Here is a 21,866-nt window from a genome sequence, read left to right as displayed (position 1 = left end):
TAAATTTTACTATTTATCTTTGATTATGTTTCAGTTTTATGGCTCACCATGAATGTCACCTGAATATCGTAAGATACAAATCTAGCATGAGAAAATGGAAATTCTTTCTCTTTCAATGAAAATCTAACTAAGGAAGGGAAGAAACAATCAAGATGCAACACATAATATGCAGCAAACAAGATGCAAGATGCAATTACCTTTCCAATGCAATTGTTCCTATACTAATGCACATGCAAAATCCTAAATGCCGATGAAATTTTTTTCTTTTCACCACACTTAATTTTCAAAATGGAGAAAATTGAGATGAAAAATGTTCAATTAGTGATTCAATTACACTTTTTAGAATGAGGACTAGAACAAAAATTCATCCAGGCAATCAACAATCAAACTAAATCAGTTTGGAAGTGACCAAATGATAAGAACAAAGAAAAATAAAAAACAATTTTTATCACAGGAAAACAACACAAATTCAAACCAAATGGAGCCTTTAGAGAGACCACAAGACACTGAAGAATCAGGTAAGTTCAACTGGAAGTAGGCTGACCAAAGATAGGCTCAAGAACCAAGGCAAAATTTGTGCAAAAACAGGGGCCGATGCTGGTGCATAAGACGCACCAAAGTGTTGCAACGTTGATGCAGAGTGGGCTAGGGTGAGGTGAAACACTCTGTCAAAGGCACAAGGGATGCGTTAGTCATGGGAAAGAGGTTTCTGACACACAAAAAAAAAAATGTAAAAAAGGTTTAATGAAATCACTTCCTAGGTCTGTTCTTGGTTGGATGATACAACAAATGTCTATCAAGGAGGTAAAAAAACACAATGGATAAATATACCACCAAGGGAATTCTCCATTCCCTAACGGGGTCACCAATTTGTTACATGGGATTTATGATTATGGAAAAAATTATCTCCCATAGGTCGATGGTTAACATAGAACAATAGAGAGGCAAGGAACACAATGTTTTTCCTTAAAGTAAATAGATGATGGAGTGAGGCCTACTTGTAATCCTTCCCACGCTTTGCTCCTTCTTCAGCTTGGAAGCTCCAATCCCAGCTTCGATTGCCAAAATTAGAACCTACATAGTTAGATAGTACAAGTCAAGAAACTACGAGACCTATGCAATATCATATAAGTACTTCATTTAATATATCAACATTGTATTTAAATAAGTGAACAACATCACATATAGGAAAACAATGAATTCTTTTCATTACTATAAATGGAAGGAGATTACAACCATAAGTAGCAGTTGATCTTGTAGAAGAGCTCCTCCAAGTTGTTGACTTATCCTTTCCTTGTCACAATATGCACCTCAAATAACCCTAAACGCATGACATGATGACCACTCATTACAACAATATAAGGGCAGAAACACTCTCCAAAATCCAACCCTCAACCACATAGAAGATTAGGAATATATAGAGAAGTATGGTAAGTTGGGAGTTCTTATCCAATTACCAATCTAGGGTAAGAGATCCATCTTTGATGGAGGGAAAAGATCAAAGGATAAGTGGTGAAAACTCCAATGTAGGTATGGATAGGATCCAAATGTTTTATCTAAGGTAAAGTAGTTGTAACAAGTTTTGGAAGCTTCTGAAATCCCTATCATTCTCTCAGAATTCTAGAACCAATGCAGGTGCAAAGGGGAGCAACCTGTTGGTGACCAACGCAGGCCACAGTGGAGCAACCTGCTAGTGAACACACCCGAGTAGGCTTACAAGGAGCCTTGGTCCTCAAATTGGCTCAGATGAAGCAGTTTAGGGCTCAAACTTTGAGAAATGAAAGGTACATGCTTAGGGATTTGTGCAAGATGGTGACAAGGGGGAATAGGATGTTGATTGATCCCATTAGGAGGCTCACTAATCGAATGTGACAAAATGGCCTATAACACATTGCATAAGTGTTGAGACATTAAAATTTATTAAGCGAAGACTTATATTCCAAATCATTCGAAACCTTTTATATGTTGGGGCATATATGATGGATATATGATGGGCATATAATATATTAAGGAGAAATATAAAATTTGTTGAATGGAATAAAATACATATATATTATTTATGAGTTTCCATATATTATATATTATGATTGGTGAGTGGTGACATATTATATTAGGAGTGGTGATATATTATATGCCACATTAAAGTATTATTGTGAAGTTTTTACATCCACATAATTAAATCATTCTTTTACCTAATAGAATATATCAAGAAAGGTTGTGATTTTTTTGAATCGAAAGAAAATAATCTTTTTGATGATGCATTCACTCATCTCCATAGTTGGAGTAGTTCTCACTGGAAAATAGAACTACCATGAGTGGTCGAGGAAGATAAAGCACATCTTGATTTTCAATGAGTTGTGGAAAGGAGTTTGTGAAGGAGAAGGAGATAATGCACCTGAAAAGCCCACTTCAAACAGCTTTCCATTTGGGAAAATAAGAACAACAATGCCTATGCCTTGATTTCAGCGTCAGTAAATGAAGACGTGATTCAACATATTTCTCCATTTTCAAATTCTTTTGATGCTTTAAATAAGTTGAAGGAATTATATGACTCACACTCTAAGCTTGAAGTTCTTCAATTGATTATCAAGTTGTTCAATCTTGGGTTGAAAAATGATGACCCTCTTGCCTTAGCATTAGAAATAAGATCCATTATGCATGACATAAAATCACATATTTGATGGCAAGGTTGAGGTCAAAAAGGCATCATATCGCTCATTTGTCATGGCTAGTATAGAAGAAGAAAGAATATTAAAGTTGTGAGGAACCTCTGCTCGTGCAAAAAACTTTTCATACAATTCTCATTATGATGAAGGTACACTTCCATAAAGTCTTTTATGGCATGCTATATTTGGAAACTTGACCTATGATAGCCTTCGTTTGTTGAAGAAAAATAGTGTTACTAGGTTGCCTACAATTCCTAGGAAACTTAAGCAATGTGATGTTTGTATCTTAGGAAAGCAGAGAAAACAATCATTTCATGATTCTCATTCCATATCACATAGAAATATTAAAATCATTCATTCTAATTTGTGTGGCCCTATGCATGTTCCTTCTGCAAATTGTAATAAATATATAATGACATTTATTGTGACTACACCAGAATGTGTTGAGTTTATTTATTGAAGAAAAAATATGAAGCTTTTGAAACATTCAAGAACTTTCATGCATGGATTGAAAATGATGCACAATATCATATTGGCTCTATTTATACTGATAATAGAAAATAATATACTTCAAATGAATTTGAAAACTATATTCACCAACATGGGATCAAACATCAAACAATGGTTCCTTATAATCCCCAACAAAATGGTGTTGCTGAAAGGATGAGTAGGACAATATTAAATATGGTATGTTCAATGATGTTTTTCAAGCATGTTAAGTTGATGTTTTGGGTTGATGCAGTTCTATGTGTTGTGTATATAAAGAATATGTGTCCATCTCATACTTTGAAAAACAAGACTCCCTATGAAATGTGGTATGGCCACATTCCTTCGGTGAGGAATCTTAGGGTTTTTGGTTCCACCTGTTATGCCTTGATACTTAAGGAACAAAGAAAAAAACTCAGTGCAAGGAGTCAAAAATTTATCTTCTTGGAGTACTGAGATACATCCAAAGCATATTGTCTCTATTATGAAGTAAATAAGAAGTTTATAATATCTAGAGATGAGATCTTTCTTAAATATTCCAAGACTGACAATGTTGTTGACCAACAACTTGATCCCTTGGATAGATCCGAGCATGCAAAGAATTTTCAAGAATTCAATAATGAGATTCCAAATCTTGAAGAGGGGATCCCTATACTAGAATGATCTGTGGAATTTCATTCTGAAGCACTCTCTCTCCCTTCTGAATCTCCAACTACTAATCAAGAAGACACTTTGAGCGATGTGATTGAGAGAATTGGGAGGCTAAATATTGATTTGACCCCATCTCATTCAACTGAGTAGCCTGGGCCATCTCAGAAAGGTCCTACAAAATGGCTCACAAAGACACTTGAAAGTTTTTGTCTTAATGAGGTTCGAAATAAGGGAACAAGAAGCTTTGTTAGACAGAATGGCGGTGATGTAGACGATCTTGTTTCACCTGTTGATATGGATGATTCTTATAATTATGAACTAAATTTGTCTACAGATTTTGAACCAACTTCCTTCAAAGAAGTTTCTACTCATGATGAATGGAAATAACCGATGTAAAAATAATATGATGCTTTAATAAAGAATGGCACTTGGAAGCTGGTTGATCCTCCATTGGGAACCAAATTGATTGGTTTCAAGGGGATCTTCAAGAATAAGTATAAATAAAATGGCTCACTTGAAAAGAATAAATCTAGTATTGTGGAAAAAGTTTTTGCATAAAAGGAAGGGGTTGATTATGCGGAGACCTTTGGCCCCACAGCAAAATGGGGTACCATTTGGACTCTCTTTGCCTTGGCAGCTTAGAACAGTTGGAAAGTCCATCAAATGGATGAAATTTGTTTTTATTGAATGGAGATATGAAAGAGAATGCCTTTATGTCCCAAATAGAAGGATTTGTTGTGAAGGGTCAAGAACACAAAGTATGCAAGATTGTAAAATCCTTTTATAGCCTCAAGAAAGCATTGCGAGCCTAGTATGAGAAATTGAGTGAGCATATTTTTAAACTCAATTTCAAACACTATGATTTTGATGATGCAATTTTGTTTGTCAGGAAAGTTAGAAAAACAGTTGTATATATTGTGGTGTATATAATATTCTAATGATAGGGAATAATGAGAATTACATTGAATCCATAAAGAAAGAATTGAGAAAAGGTTTTGAAATGATAGATTTAGGCTATTTTCACTACTATCTTGGTATTGAAGTAACCTAGCATCTAAAGTTTATATTCCTCTCTGACAAAAATTACATTCGAGATTTGTTGAATAGGTTTGGCATGGTTGAGCGCAACCCTTTGACTACTCCAATGGAACATAATTTAAATCTCACATCCACTAAAGGATAATAATTTGAGTATGCAACAAAGTAAATTGGACATTTCATTTGTTATTGGAATCCTCTCTAGGTTTATGCAAAATCCTTATGACGGTCATTGGTCTGTGTTAGGACTCCGGACACCACATATCTCCACAATGGTATGATATTGTCCACTTTGGGCCTAAGCCCTCATGGATTTGTTTTTGGGCTTTACCCCAAAAGGCCTCATACCAATGGAGATATTTGTCCATCCTTATATACCCATGATCCTCCCCACTTCTATTCAATGTGGGACTTTGGTCGTATACCCAACAATCCTCCCCTCGAACAAAGGACCATCGAGCCTCCCCTCAAACGATTATCCATCCGTCCACTCTCTACCAACCAGGATTCTCCGCTCCAATGCGTTGGAAGCACACGCCTTACATGGAAGCACCACCTGCCTCGAGAGCTCGCTCTATCCTAGGTCAACTCCTCTTCACCGTGTTGGGACCAGGACACGTCCATGAAGAATCTGGAGCACACCACTTGTCTAACTGAGCTCATCCACGGATCCCATCGTGATATTACCAAGGCCCACCACCTTTGTTTAGCATTCCGAGGATTCATCCACTTGGCTAACTTCGGGGCATGGCTCTGATACCACTTGTTAGGACTCTGGACACCACATATCTCCACAATGGTATGATATTGTCCACTTTGGGCCTAAGCCCTCATGGATTTGTTTTTGGGCTTTACCCCAAAAGGCCTCATACCAATGGAGATATTTGTCCATCCTTATATACCCATGATCCTCCCCACTTCTAGTCAATGTGGGACTTTGGTCGTATACCCAACATTCTGCTGCAAAAAGAGTTCTAAGGTACTTGAAGGGAACTCAAGACTTTGGAGTCAAGTATACACATGTAGATGACTTTAGCTTGATTGGATACTCTGATTCAAATTTTGATGGAGATAAAGAAATTGGAGTATCTGCTTCAGGTTATGTTATGAGTCTTGGATCAAGAGTTGTCTCCTGGAAGTCACACAAATAATCAGTTCCATCATATTCCACAACTAAGGCAAAAAGGAAATTGTGTGGCTCGGGAAAATTTTGGAGGATTTGCAAGAGAAACAAGTGCATTCACCTCCTCTTTTGATTGAAAACACTTTTGCAATAAATTTGGCCAAGAACCAAAAGTTCCATGATCGAACCAAGCACATCAATACAAAGTATCATTTAATTCGACATCATATTGAGGCCAAAACAATCCACCTACGACATTGTTACACAAATGAGCAAGTTGTAGACATATTCACCAAAGCACTTGGAAGAGAAAAGTTTGAAAGATTCAGAATGATACTTGGACTTACCAACATCCCTTCAAATTAAGGGGGGGATGTTGACACCTAATCTTTGGGATTAGGAAAAATCATGTAAATATTGTAAATACAAAATAAAGAATGTTGGAAGATGAAGAGACATTGGGAGATGAATCCCAATAGTGTCATTTTCCTTGTATATAACCATGTTTTCTCTTAATGCATAAACACAAGTCATTCATGGAGTTACTCCTATCATGACAGATAAATTTCTCATTCCTTTCATTAATGAATTATTGGATGAATTACATGGAGTAATTTACTTCACCAAGTTGGATCTTTGTTCAGGATATCATCAAAATATAAGGAAGACAAAAGACATTATGAAAACAACTTTTAGAACTGATTTGAATGGGAAAATTAGTTTTGTTGTGCTAAATTCCTCTTCATAATACGTAAAAGTGCTTAAGGATTCATGGGGTAATTATAAGTTTAAATTTAACAACAGCATATAACAGACATGAACATCACCAAAACAGTATCACAATAGCACATGATGAAGGAGTTCACCCCGCCTGGGCTACATCTCCTTGGTCCAGCTTCCAATGCCTTGGCCCTCTCTATTATGCTCAAAAGTGTGAATACATCATTTTATAATGCTCAGATAGCTCTGAAACATGTTCCAGTGGCTCCAGAATGCCCAGTAATGCCTGTCTAGCCTCTTTTTGCTCCTGATTTGGTCAAAAAAATGAAGAAGTTCTGGTTTCCCATGGTCTTTCTACTAATTGCACCACAATTTCCCCAAAATCTGACACCAACCTACAATTTCACCCCAAATTGTGCTAACGGAGCATCGATTTCGCCAATTTCCAGGCAAATTGTCGGATGCATTAAATTGCCTCTAACGCCTAAAATCCGCAATTTTTTGGGCCACATGGGGGCACGTGAAACATGTTCCAGTGGCTCCAGAATGCCCAGAAATGCCTGTCTAGCCTCTTTCTGCTCCTGATTTGGTCAAAAAACTAAAGAAGATCTGGCTTCCCATGGTCTTTCTACTAATTGCACCACAATTTCCCCAAAATCTGACACCATCCTACAATTTCACCCCAAATTGTGCTAACGGAGCATCGATTTCACCAATTTCCAGGCGAAATTGTCAGACGCATTAAATTGCCTCTAACGCCTAAAATTCGCAATTTTTTGGGTCACATGGGGGCACGTGCCCGAGGCTAAGGCCAACGGTTGGGCCCCCATTGCACTCCAATGGTGGTCTCATGGGTGGTGCGTGCCCAAGGGTTAGCCCTTTCCCCGGAATGGCACGGACATCAACTTCAAATAAACGTCGAATACATAGTTTGCTAAGAACCATTTGTGTGGCACGTTGGTGAAGGCTTGGTCTTGATGCTTGGAGGTCGCGAGTTCGACCCCCGCCACTACTACCTAGACCTTAACCAAAATTTTGGCGGCCCTTGGGCTGCCACGTGGCAGCCTCTAGCTAGGCCATGTGTCAGCCTGTGGTTGGCCACCTTTCAACCAACCAAACTTGTCCAAATCAGAACCTAGGTACCTGCCACGTGTCAACAAGCCATTCGCCAAAGGATCTCGTTGACCAATCAACCCTGCCACGTTAGCCTTCATAGTCAATGCCACGTCAGCAATATGAACTATTGATTGGTCTATCACATTTTGCAAAAAATCGCTTGTTTGGGAAAGCAAACAGAACATATTTCTAGGAGAATACGGAGTCTGTTTCGCAAGAAACAAGTTGTGACGGATTCAAGATGATGAGAACTACACGGTCGTTCAGGTTCCACACCGATCTGACAACCTTGAATTTTGAGCCATTCTTTGAGCACCTGATCAAGAACTCATGAAGTTCATTATGAATTTTTGGTCATGCCTTTCGAGCTTACTAATGCACCTTCAACATTTCAAGGTTTGATGAATTCCACTTTCAAACCCTTCCTTAGAAAATTTTTGTTAGTATTTTTTTATGATATATTAATCTACAACAAGTCTTGGAAAGATCATGTTCAACATGTTGACAGGGTGCTCAAACTATTGGAGGAGAAATAATTATATGAAAAACCATCCAAATGCTTCTTTGGGGTACAAGAGGTGGAATATTTAGGTCATGTTGTATCTCATGAGGGTGTTAAGGTAGACCCTAACAAAATTAAATGCATCAAGGAATAAAAAAACCCCAAAACCTTAAGGCATCTTCGAGGATTTCTCAGGTTAATAGGGTATTATCACAAAATTGTTAAGAATTATGAGAAATTGGCAACACTCGTAACAACATTATTGAAGAAAGATGAATTATCTTCGACTCCATAGGCAACTAAGGCCTTTGAACATCTTAAAGAGGCAATGTGTTGAGCTTTGGTGTTGGCTACACCGGACTTCACAAAAACCTTAATTGTGGAATGTGATGCCTCAGGAAATGCCATTAGTTTTTTTTAATGCAAGAAGGAATACCCATTTATTTTGAAATTTGTCTAATCAAGGGAAATAATTTACAAAAACATATTTATGAGGAGGAAATGTTGGAAATATTACATGCCCTGAAGCAATGGTGCCCTTACCTAATGGGAAGACACTTCAAGGTAAAAACAAATCATGATAGTATTAAATACTTATTGGAACAAAGAGTATCTTTAGAAGAGCAACAAAAAGGGTTCATAAAAATGTTAAGTTATGACTTTGAAATCATCTACAAAAAAAGGGAAGCAAAATGTTGTTGTAGATGCACTCTCAAGAAGGGATGAGGATATGGAGGCATTACTTTATTCCATTTATATTATCCAACTTGATTGGATAATTGAAGCAAGGGATGAATGGAAGAATGATGAAAAGGTGTGGACACTCATTCAAAAGTTGCAACAAGACCCTGGTGCATCTTATACATTAATCTAGAAAAATGATTCACTATGGTACAAAGATCGCTTATATCTATGTAGGAACTCCAAACTCAAACAAAAGGTTCTTTTGGAATTACACATCTCTCCTATAATAGGGCACTCAAAATTTTTAAAAACTTACCACAAGGTCAAGAAGGATTTTTTTTGGGATGGACTTAAATATGATATTCAGAAGTTTGTGACAAAACATTTGATTTTACAACAAAATAAAGTCGATACAATTAATACATTAGGTCTTTTACAACTATTAGCCATTCCAAGTCAGCATTGGGAGGAGGTCCCATTGTATTTTATCACATGTCTACCCAAGTCTGAAGAAATGAGTGTCATCATGGTGGTAGTTGATAGACTTACCAAGTATGCACACTTTTGTGCACTATCTCTTCCTTTCAAAGCCAATACATTCATTGTTGCATTTGTGGAAACAATTAAAAAGCTACATGGAAACCCAAATATTATTGTAAGTGATAAAGATCCCATTTCCACTAGAAACTTTTGGACATAATTATTTTCTTGTCTTGATACTCAATTAACTAATAGCTCATCTTATCGTCCTCAATATGATGGAAAAACTGAGATAGTGAACAAATGTTTGAAAGGATATCTTCCTTGCTTTGTATATGATAAACAAACACAATGGGTCAAGTGGTTACCTCTAGCAGAATGGTGGTATAACACATCCTTCCATATTGCAACAAAAGTGACCCCATTTATGGTGCTTTATGGATATCATCCACCATCCATCACATCAACTCTCAGAGACAATTCTAAGGTTCAAGTAGTGGAAGATCACATTGAACATCAATAACAAGTTCTCCAACTCTTAAATGATAAACTGACTTTGATGCAAAATCGAATGAAACAACAAGAAGATCATCATTACACTGAAAGAAGTTTTGAAGTGGGGAATTGGGTATTTTTATGGCTACAACCATACAAACAAATTTCCCTCAAGCAAGCTAAGAAGGATAATAAATTATCACCCAAGAACTATGGTAGTTGCAAGGTGTTACAAAATATTGGTACGATGGCATACAAATTGGAGCTACCTAAATCTTCGAGAGTACACACAGTTTTCCATGTTTCATGCTTAAAGAAGGTTATAGGTGTAAAGTTTTCAGTTCAAACTACATTGCTAGAATTTGACAAGGAAGGAAAAATCATATTGGAGTCCTAAGAAATCATGGAAACAAGAATCTCGCAGCTACGAAATCGATTAATTCTAAAGTATCTCATTAAGTGGAAGAACTCACCTGTTAAAGATTTTGCATGGGAGGATGAGTATTATATATAGAAGCATCCAATACTACTAAAGTGTTATGGACAACACTTTTTTGAAGGAGAGGCATGTTAGGTACCTATAATACTAGTGTAGCCCCTATATTGTTATTGTTTTTCCCTTACATTATTATTGTTTTGTAGGCCCTAATTATATTTTGACTCTTTAGACACTTATATATAACAAGGAGGTATTTTCATTTGAATCATACAAGAATTGTTCATTTATGTGATGTAAAAGGAGGTTGTCACCTCGAAGTGGCTTATTTTCAAATCGTTGATCTATATTTTCTTATGTTTTTGCATTATTTTGATCTGAATACATAACAAAAGTGATGAATTAACTCTAGGAATTAGTTTTCTCATTACTCATAACTTAATTAAGGTAGGATAGATAGACAAACAATAAACAAATCCCTTATACCCTTACCTTTCTCCAATTGTGTTATCATAGCCCCTATGTGCACTCATGTATGTTGGTCTTGTTCATCATCATTTTATTGATTAAAAAAGTAAAAATATTTACAATGTTTACAGTATCATGGTATATCTACCTCATGGTGATCAGTATAAGAGAAAATAAAAATATCCATGCATAGTTTCAAACAAATTTAATTGCAAGTTTTCAAAGGGGAAGAATTGGGATGTTACATGTCATAATCTTCTAATCTTCAAAATCTAAATCATTTGTCCTCCTATTAGCGGTCGGGATGGGTCCAATAATAGTGGATGTGTCATGAATTAGGCTTGTATTGATGGAATAGAATTGTATATGATGAAGTAGTGTCTTTGGATTAAATGTTGACTTGAATTGATGCCATGGGGTACATGTGATTTGCTTAGCCATAAGTATTTTACTTTCAAACATTCTCTTCTACTTACTTCTTTATTGCTCTTCAAACCTTAATGCACATTGGATGAAAAAACCAACAAACCCGAATGTTCAAATATTGATTGTGTGAGCAATATTGTGAGAGGATTAGTTGTATTTTTTACTTATTGGTTTCATTATAAGGGGATAACTTATTTGGGTTGGTTAGGCTAGGGGAGCTAGTGGTATCTTACATTTTCGCTAGAATATCATGTCATTCAAATAGGGCACATGCATTTGGTCAAACAATTTTGTAGAAATCCAAGGTATAATCACTACATGAGATCATGGCTAAGGGACTTTTAGAGGCAAAACAATATCCACTATGCAAACTCTTTATTCCTAGAATCAAGGAAGAAAGTTTGGATATAGATATTTAGGGAGGACTAGTTAAAATTAGAGTTGGTTAAATGGAGGTTGTATCGAGCTTCACGACGAGCATCGCTCAACCATACTTGCAGCTTCTTCCAGGAAGATTTAATGTTCGCTCCTTTCTTTCTAAAGATGCAATCAATTTCATCTTTTTAATATCAGCATTAGTAATTTCCTCCAAACTTAAATTCAGAACCTCCACAATGGAAGCCTGCAACTATTCAATTTCAAAGTTCCCACAATCTATAATAATAATAATAATAATAATAAATAAATAAATAAATAATGACTGACCTCTTTTTTGTAGGTATTGTGGATGATTTTAAGCAAGAAAGTTTTGCCCACACACCCTCTACCAGATACACCGATTACATGAGCTTCGTGACGAGCATTGCCCAACCATACTCATCATCTTAGGTTGCAGTGAGTGGATTGTTTCTTTTAGCATTTGTATTTAATTTCATTTCATGTCAGCCTATTCGTTACTTCTAAATAGGATTTAGTTAGGCTACATTTCATATTGCACACTTGCATTGCATTATTAATTGCATTTCATTTTTAACCCATCAATCCTATATTATTGTAGTTGGTCCATAACCAACAGGCTTTCCATTTCAACAGTTGGGCCTTTTGCCCAATAATCCTATGAAGTTGACAAGGGATATTTTCCCACGTCAACAAGACCATAGAAGAAAATCAAAGCCTTAAGATATGAATCTTTTGAGATAATGGATAAGGTAAGTAATATTGCTTACAAATTACATGCCCCATGTTATATGTGCATTTACTTAGTAATAAATGTATATAAGATAATATAAGTTTATTAATGCCCGCCAAATGACCAAACTAGGCAATGATATTGTTTAGTACATGAGTGGCAGTAGAAAATGGGAGTTTCGTCTCAATATCAAGGGTGAGACTTTGTCTCGGTACAGCAAGCGGAAATTCAATGAGACTATAGTGATCAAGGTTCGGTATAATCACAAGAAGGGTCTCTCTCTGTCAAGGATGTAGATGATTAGAAGAAGGCACAAATAATTTATGGCCACATCGAGAAGCTTGCCATTGCTTTTGGTTATCAACAGGTGCCTAGATCAGCTATCCAGATTACCGAGAACCTTCACGTTTGTGGGCGCTGCCACAATGCCACAAATCTCATTCTGATGACCACCAAGAAGGGAATTGTTGTGAGAGATGAAAATTGTTTCCATTGTTTCTCGACTGGACTATGTTCTTGCACTGATTATTGTAACGCTAATTACTAATCATCTCATACAAAAACGTGTGACTGCAAGCATAAGCAATTACTTACCTTTTGTGACAAGCATGTGTTTGATAGAGAAAAATGGACAAATCCAAAAGCATAGGGGATATATTTGATGTGTATATGTTTCTGTTCGGTGTATCTATTGTGCATACATAGCAAAAAAAGACCTCGATAGTTAGTGACACTTTCATAAGACATTGAATTTCTACCTGATTCATTTCTTCATATCGGCCATAATTTTACAAAAAATGTCGAATAGGGGTTACATTGAGTATAGTATTGCTAGAAATTTGCATAATGTAGTGTTGTTGGGTGGTATGCCAATGGTGACACATCATGTGATCATATGTCATTGATATAGACAGTATTTCGAGCATAGCTATTTAAGGTTGTGTGTAGAATATTTCAAGAGAATCTATGCATGACAAATTCTACCTGCCCTAATATAATTCACCCAAAAGATACAAAATTTATATGAGAGACTGATTTATCTTGGAAAATGTGATTGTTATATGACAAGGCATGCATTAGGCTTAAGATTGTAAAATATCTCGTAACCTTTTCCAATATACTATAAATCAAGGCCAAGGAACACTAACGTAGGGAATAATAAACATGCGTAGAAGTTAGGACATTCATATAAATTTGATGTCTAACTACCGAGAACATATACTTCATAATCCATTTTGTCACATTTTTTTCATTTCATTGAATTAGAACTTTCCACAACTCTTTTATGGAGGCCTAAAAAGAAAGGGATACCTAGAAATTTAAAGATCTGCCTAAATTGAATCTACAACCAACTTACATTAATTAATTTAGAATCTTGTTAGCATTTTTTATATGACATAGTTTTGGTCCATGGAATGTTCAAACCCTAAGGAGATATGAAAGATATCTAGGAATTTCATCACATTTTTTAAACACTCAATCTCCTTTTTCTTGTGAGGAAGGGGGATCATTTGCAAAGTGAGCATGACTTTGGTCTTTGACATTTGACCCAAGAAATAGATATTTGTTCACCTTACCTAGTGAACTTTCTGATCTAACAAGTATCCAAGATCCTTTATTGAGAAAGGCTATGACCCGGAAAATTGGAACAAAACAACCCAATATTAAATAAAATAGTTCATTATTATTTTTTCAAAATGACCATAATGAGAAATGTTGATTTTTAAAATGACAATTTGTTAAAAACCAACAAGAATCACAATTGATATGCAAATATTATATGACTTCTAGACATGCTTGAAATCTTTATGCCACTTAAAAAACTTTTTAATACCATTTAGTAAGTTTTGTATCAAATTTCTTAAATAAACAATCATAGGCATAATATATAGAAGGGCAATCCATTTCTATCTAAATTAGTAGGGGAGGAGCTCTTACTAACTAGGTAAGAATAAACTTGGGCCCTAAAAATAAATCTCTTGAGACATAATGTGGAGCTTCAACATATGAAACAAAACACTAAAATAAGAATAAAACATTGTTTGATTGAACTTTGAAGATAATCATTATCAGTAACTTGTCATTGACTTCCAAATGAGTAGAAACATCTTTGAACAAAACACTAATGATTCTTATAAACTTTCTTCAAATCTTAAATCTTATATTTTAGAGTCAATAAAGTCTATCCTTAAAGTAAATATAATCACCCTAAAATTTTCTCCAAATATTTAGTATATTGTATCCTAGCATTTTAAAAAAAAACCTTATTTAATCCTATCAAAACGTTATTCAAAATCTCTGAATACCAAAGAAACATTGTAATCAAAATTCTTCACCTAATACATTTCCTCTTAACTAGGAATGAGAGTTCCTAAAAGAATAATCTCATAAAACCAAAGCCACTCTGACAGAAAATAATCACCGAGGGTTACACATTTGAAATTTGTAAGAAACATTAACTAATCCATCATATGGCTTGGGAATATATTTAGTAAGACCTCTAGTCAAAGCGCCACCAAATATAGCCTCTTCCTAGAATTTCAATATATCCTCTTTGATAGAATACATAAATTTTATAAGATGACATGAAGCAACATAATGGCTATGCAATTCACAGTAATTTATGATTTGGCTTCAGAACAAATTTATAAAATTTGTACCACCAAATATAGCCTCTTCATAAAATTCTAGCAGACCATTTATAATTAGAACAAAATTAGTTCGATAAACCCTCGGAGGAATACCATTGACACCAGGAAATTGCCTTTCTTTGAAACCAAAATTTCCTTGCTAACATGCTCCCTCTTCCAGAGAAAGAGAGTCAAACAAGGTCTTCAAATCAAAAGGCTATCATTTGGAAGAAAGCGACTCTAGACGTTGGAGCATATATGTCTTCAGTTGACAAATGCTGCCAATTTTTTGGTTTTTTTTACGGAATCAGGAAATACTAATCTTGTAACATTGTCAATTAAATTGTGTTTTCAAATGTCGAAATGGATAGATTCAACAACTTGCAACTATAATTTTCCCAATTTCTAACTAAATTTCAAATAAAATCAACTGAAAATTCAACCTAAGAAAAGGGGAAAAATGACCTCTTTAGACTACTGCCTATTTTATCTTGAGAGTTAATGAATGATTCCTCGGCTCAAAAGATTTGATAAACCCCCTTTGGTGCTCATCCTTAAGCACTAATCCAAGCTCTTACTCTCCACCCATTTCAAATATCCAGTTGATGTGTCCTTAAATTAGCTTTAGCTCCATAGTGGTGGTTGTCCTCAAATTCCCATTATCAGGGTTATTTTGCAAAGAACTCTACACCATATAAAACAAATTATTTTCCTTCTATGCGTTATGCATAGAGCAATGCTTATTTCTCATAAATGTCCAGTAAAAGTTCTGGTATCATTAAAAACTCCATATTATTGAGCTATAATCAGATGAAAAAGTTCATATTAGGTGTCTCCGTCAATTAAAATAAATTTATAACTGATTTATGTCTTTATTCAGATTCTTGTTAAGGAAATCAAGTTTAGATAACAATGATCTATAATAATTAGTGTGTTTGGGAGCATCTTGAAGTACCATGTTATCTTTTTCTGTAATCTACACAAAAATATTTTACCTTTAATTTCCTCTAGATTTTTTTGAGTGGAAAAATAGTCCTAATAAAGCTTTTGCCTAAAATTAACTTGGTCATCAATGGTCAGCTCAGAACTATCACTGACATGCTTATGATTGTAATTGTGCTTTCACAACTTTTGTAGAATATACACCCCCTACTCACCACTTCTAAGCAAAAGGTCACTGAATTGAATGGTGCTAAAGGTAAATAAGAGGAAGCGAGTTCAAAAAACATTTGTTTGAAATATTTTCCACCATTAAAGGATGGTGTAAACAATCAGCCGATAAGAATATTCAACCTTATTTATGTGAATAATGCATTAGCATTGCCTCAAACTGATGAAGAAAATTCACAACATAACAACTTTAAGTTAATCTTAATAAACATTGCAGGGAAATTTCAGCCTTATTTCTGTGAACAATGCTTTAGCATTGCCTCAAACTGATGAAGCAAACTCACAACATAACAACTTTAACTTAATCCTAAGAAACATTGCAGAAAAAGGGCATAAATATACACTATTTCAAGCTAAGAAAACAACCACAAATAGATGTTTCATGTTGGCCCAACTAAACAAATGAAAATAGCTAGCAACCATTGTATATCATATTCATTTGATATATACAAAATAAATAGAATGAACAAGAAGCAGAGGAAATAGAAGATAAACAGACAATCATGACTCTCTAGGCTCCCATACATCCTAAACTATGTTACAACAAAGAGCTTGAGTTGTGCTCGTCTTGGGGATCTTGGAATGCTTGTATGGTCCTATCAAAATTAAATGACATATTATTCTTACAACGATGGGAAAAGCAGTAATAGTCTCCTGACTCTCATGTCTGGTTTTGTACACAGAAGGAATTGGAGAAACAAAATTAGGTATGGTTGGTCAAGCAATGGATGTAGTAATAGAGGTCATCCTTGAGGAAATGGTGGACCGAGCATCCTCAAATTTCTCAACATCATCAAACTTGTCCTCCACAAATACACAAGGAGGGGTAAAAGCCTCCACAACTGAGGACAAGCTTGGAACTTCCATGACATCATTGCAAGCCACCTGAGTATGGGGAAGGGGAAGAACTCAGAGAAATGATGGTACAAGCTGCACTGGCAAGATATCTTAGTGCAAGAAAAAGTTATATCATATACACCGAGGTTGTGCTGAAAGAGTATGTAACAAAGGTAACTTCAGTAGTACAAACTTTTGATTTGAATATCTTGGATGATTCATAATAGTAATATTCAGGCAATTTTGTCTTAGCGAGCTTAAATACTCAGCAAAGTAGGCCAAAGAAGTGTTCCGCATAGGTAGAGTTTTCCGCAGGCAATCCATTCGCATGAATTGTTCCATCACTTCGACCATTAATTTCATTAGTGAAATCATTCCAAGAGAAATTATTGATTTGTGATTAGGGTCATCTTAGACTTTCTGCCTGTCATCATCCTCAAATCTGATAATATTTTATGTGGATGAAAAAGTGCTTCATGTTCACTAAAACTCAACTGTATGAAAATTTAGCCATGCTGCCAGTATCACCAATAATCCCCACAAGAACATAAACCATCTTTGAAATGATGGAAGCGATTGACATCTCTCATCACAATTTGTCGTCCACTGGACTGGGAAATGAATTTGATGGCAGTATAGCAGTCACCACATACACGAAGGTTTTTGATGATTCTAATTTGAGTCATAGGAGATAAGATGATTATCCCAAATGAAATTTCCAGCTTCTCACTATGATGAGTAAGAGTGTACTCTTGTTTCTCTAACTCCATATCATGCAGCACAGAGTTTGTCTGAGGCAAATATCCCATCTCTTTTATCTATCTGATCAATTCATTCAACTTGGTGTAGATCTCAGTTGTTTGTGGATATGATGTGTCTCCTACCCCAAATGCATGCACTGTGTTTTTTACCTCAATCCAATTATATCCTCGTTTCTTTTTCACCCCCATAGTTTCCATCATTTTCCTCACCTTAGTTCTATCATCCCACCTACCAACTGCAGCATATAAATTTGACAGCAGAACATATGTTGCAGAGTCTTGGGGTTCCATCTCTAATAAGCAATCTGCCACACGTTTGCCCATCTCTGTGTTACCATGGATTTTGCATGCACCAAGTAAAGTTTTCTAAACTAAAGCACTCGGTTCAAATGACATGTTGTTTATGCAAGCCTCGGCCTTGTCCAAGTGTCCTGCACGTCCAAGAAGATCAACAATGCATGCATAATGCTCCATTTTTGGTGAGATGCCATACTCTCTACTAATTGAATCGAAGTAGTGACAACCTTCATGCAATAAGCCTACATGGCTACATGAGAAGAGCACACCGAAAAATGTAATGTCGTTTGGCTTCACACCTGCTTGTTGAAGATGTTCAAAGAGCTCCGGTGCATCTTTGTCATGACCATGTTGAGCATAACCCACAGTCATTGAATTCCATGTGACTAAATCCCTTGTAACCATTTTATCAAACACTTTCTGTGAATCTTCTATGTTACCACATTTGGCATACATATTTACAAAGGCACTACCCACAAAGACATTTGAGGCAAATCCATTTTTCATTATGCAGGCATGGATCTGCTTTCCCTGCTCTAGAGATGCAAGGTCAGCACAAGCTCTGATAATACTGGTGAAAACAAATGTGTCTAGCTTCATGCCAGTGCATTGAATCTGGCAGAAGCACTTCAGGGCTTCTTCGCCATAGCCACATTGGGAATATCCTAAAATAATCATTTTCCATGAGATCACATCTTGTTCTGGCATTTCTTCAAAGAATTGACACGCATATTCTATACTCCCACATTTGGTGTACATGTCAACCAGGGTATTTCCGACACAGACATTAGACTTGCAGTCCAATATGATCACAAAGATGTGGACCTGCTTTCCCAATTCCAAATCTCTTAAAATTGTGCATCTTCCAAGAATACTAGTCAAGGTGAACTCATTTGGCCTAATACCTTCCTGTTGCATTTTCCTGAAGGATTGCAAAGCCCCCTCGTCATTCTCAGCCTCAACATATCCCTTTACAATATTAGTCCCTGACACCACATCTCTTTCAGGCATTCAATCGAATAATTGTTGTGCACTCTCAACGGACCTGCATGTGACATACATAGTAAGAAGAGCATAAAGCCACGGTCTGTGCCAACAAGCACAAAGCCAAAAAATAACAAAATCTGGATGCCTTTTAGCTACCCTTCAACCCTCCTCTATTTATTGGGTGTGTGTAATTTCTGAACCTAGACCTTGCTCTCTGATATGCACTCCATTCCAAGAGTACTCCATTCCAGGAGTACAGAGTGCTTTTGTTGATGCTCTACCTCTGCTCTTTGCATAGGATTTGTGCTAGAGATGGGTGATCCACGGCCTGCACAATCTGTAGACTCATCTCATCTTACAACATTCTTTGTATATGCCCAATATTTATGTGAATATATACACAGCAGAGAATACAGAATTGATAGTGTGTGATGGCATCCAGGGCACTGCGGCTTTGGTGTAGATTGAGAGATTAAGGACCTGCTTCGACTATACATATGCGGTTATCACCGCCCCCATTTGGCAAGCAGTCAGAGTTGATAGACGATGTATTTACCTATGCCTTGAATCAAATACCAGTCTACAACAAATTTGTAACTATTTTCCCATGATTGAATGATTGTGCCTTTTTGAATCGTCTAACATATAATCTGAGGGCGCACAATGATGACAGGTGGGCAAGAAGGGGAGTTGATTTCAAAGGGAAACGCCTTATGCCGTAATTAACATCCATTTTACCATATAAATTAAAATAATGATTCCTAAACATATTTAAATTTAATTAATAAGCACATAAAAATTTAATATTTACAATATTACAATATTCTTAACCATGAATATTCACCCTCATTTTACCATGGATATTTCTTACAATACCATGGCTTATCAATACCACATAGCCAAAAACCATAACTCATTTCAAAATCTAAAAAAATTATAAATATTCTATTTTAATTTAATTCTATCACATTTTTAAAATTAAAATTCTATACTTACAATAAACATACAATATAACAAGATTTTAAACCATGGATACTCACCCTCATTTTACAATGGATATTAATTTGTAAATAAATTTTACTACAATACCATGGGTCAAGATCATGGCTTATCAATATCGCTTTCCAAGAAACCATAACTCATTTAAAAATCAAAATATTTTATAAATATTTTGTTTTTATTTTATTTTATACCATTATTAAAAATAAATCTAAAAGAAAAAAATTTCTTGGGGAAATGTTGTAGTGGTGTAAATGTTTCTAAACATGTACATGTGGGCTTAATTAAATAATAATAAAAGGTTAAAAGTAATTGCATAGACAGGTGCTCTCTAGCCCAATGTGTAGAGATGTTATGTTTCATTGGCGGCTACGTCCGGCCTAACCCCAAGGGCATCGAGGAGATTTCACCTAGTGACCTCCCAATAGGCAAGGTACTTAGAAACCAAGGGAGCTATCCCTTGGGGCTCAATGTGTAGAGATGTTGTAATAATGATAATTATCAATAAAACATTCTAACTTGTCAAATTACATAAAACTAAAAATAAAAATAAAAATAAAATAAAATAAATAATTATAGTTATAAGTATAATTAATTATAATTAATAATAAAACTAGTTTAGATCTACCTTAATTCTCGATCTACCAAATACCAAGATGGATCAAATCTCATAAATCTCTTAAGATGCAAATCCTTTTTAAAGTGAAAATAAATTTGATCCATTTTCACTTAATAAATTCGGACTAAAAATAAATTTAAACTCATTTTAAAAAATGTCTAAAATAATAGAAACATTATTTTTAAAGGAAATAAATAGCTAACCAATCTAATTGATGACATTGCACACAAAGGCCAGAGTATAAATATAATAATAATATAATACAATTAAATTACATTACATTAAAATGTAATATAATAATATACGGATCAAGTCATTGTATTAAAATATAAGATTTCTCGTGTCCCTACAAATCTCAAGGACGATTTAACTGAGGTGTTAAGTTAAAAAAAAAAAGAGAGAGAGTTGAATTTCCAAAAGCGCGTTAAAGATTCAAAGTCAAGCAAACCTTAATACTAAGTGTACTATTGTGGATATAGCCGCCCATAACCACTTAAAGCTGATTTAAAAAATATACCTATTTATTTTATATTATAAAATTTAATTAAAACCAAAAATTATATTAGTAACTTTTTTTATATTATATATTTTAAATTTAAATATAATTTATTGTTAATTAATAAAGAGTGGACTTGAATCATTGGATAAGATAGGAGTTTTAGAAATTTTTGTGGTGAATTGGGTTTTATTTTTGTTATTGAATCTTTGTTTTTTTTTTTTTTTTTTTTTTTTTTTTTTTTTTTTTGCAGATTATTCAATGGTGAATCTTTGTGATTTGGTGAAAAAATATGTTTCTTTTGTAGGTATGGTTGCTGGCCAAGCTAGCTCTTCTTTTGTTTCATACAACTCTATGCTAAAATTTGGTTTTGGTCTTCCGATAGTACAAGAAATTTTTTCCCTCAATGTTCTTGTGGATGAGAAAGCTTTTTGTTGTGAAAATTATTTTTCAGAGAATGCCTTGGTTTGCAGGTTTAATGGGTACTAGTTGTGGTTAGTCGTTCTAGATAAATGAATTTGTGGTTATGGAAGCCTCTTTTGACAGGCGAGTTGAATATTTTCCCTATGGCAAGGGATTTCTTCACTATGGTTTTTCATAATATTGAGGATAAGAAGGCCATCTATGAAGTCTAGTTGTGGTTTTAGGGG

At 35.1% G+C, this 21,866-nt stretch overlaps 1 pseudogene; it reads right to left on the bottom strand.

Moving 5' to 3' along the window:
• Positions 1–18,184: 18,184 nt before the first annotated feature.
• LOC149220540 (putative pentatricopeptide repeat-containing protein At3g23330 pseudogene) lies at positions 18,185–19,126 on the bottom strand (annotated as a pseudogene).
• Between the last annotated feature and the right edge of the window lie 2,740 nt (positions 19,127–21,866).

Source organism: Pinus tabuliformis, chromosome Q, assembly GCF_031772625.1.
Source record: "Pinus tabuliformis cultivar Carrire ecotype Pingquan chromosome Q, CPIR1, whole genome shotgun sequence".
NCBI lineage: Eukaryota > Viridiplantae > Streptophyta > Pinopsida > Pinales > Pinaceae > Pinus > Pinus tabuliformis.
This window is presented reverse-complemented; position numbering and strand designations above follow the sequence as displayed.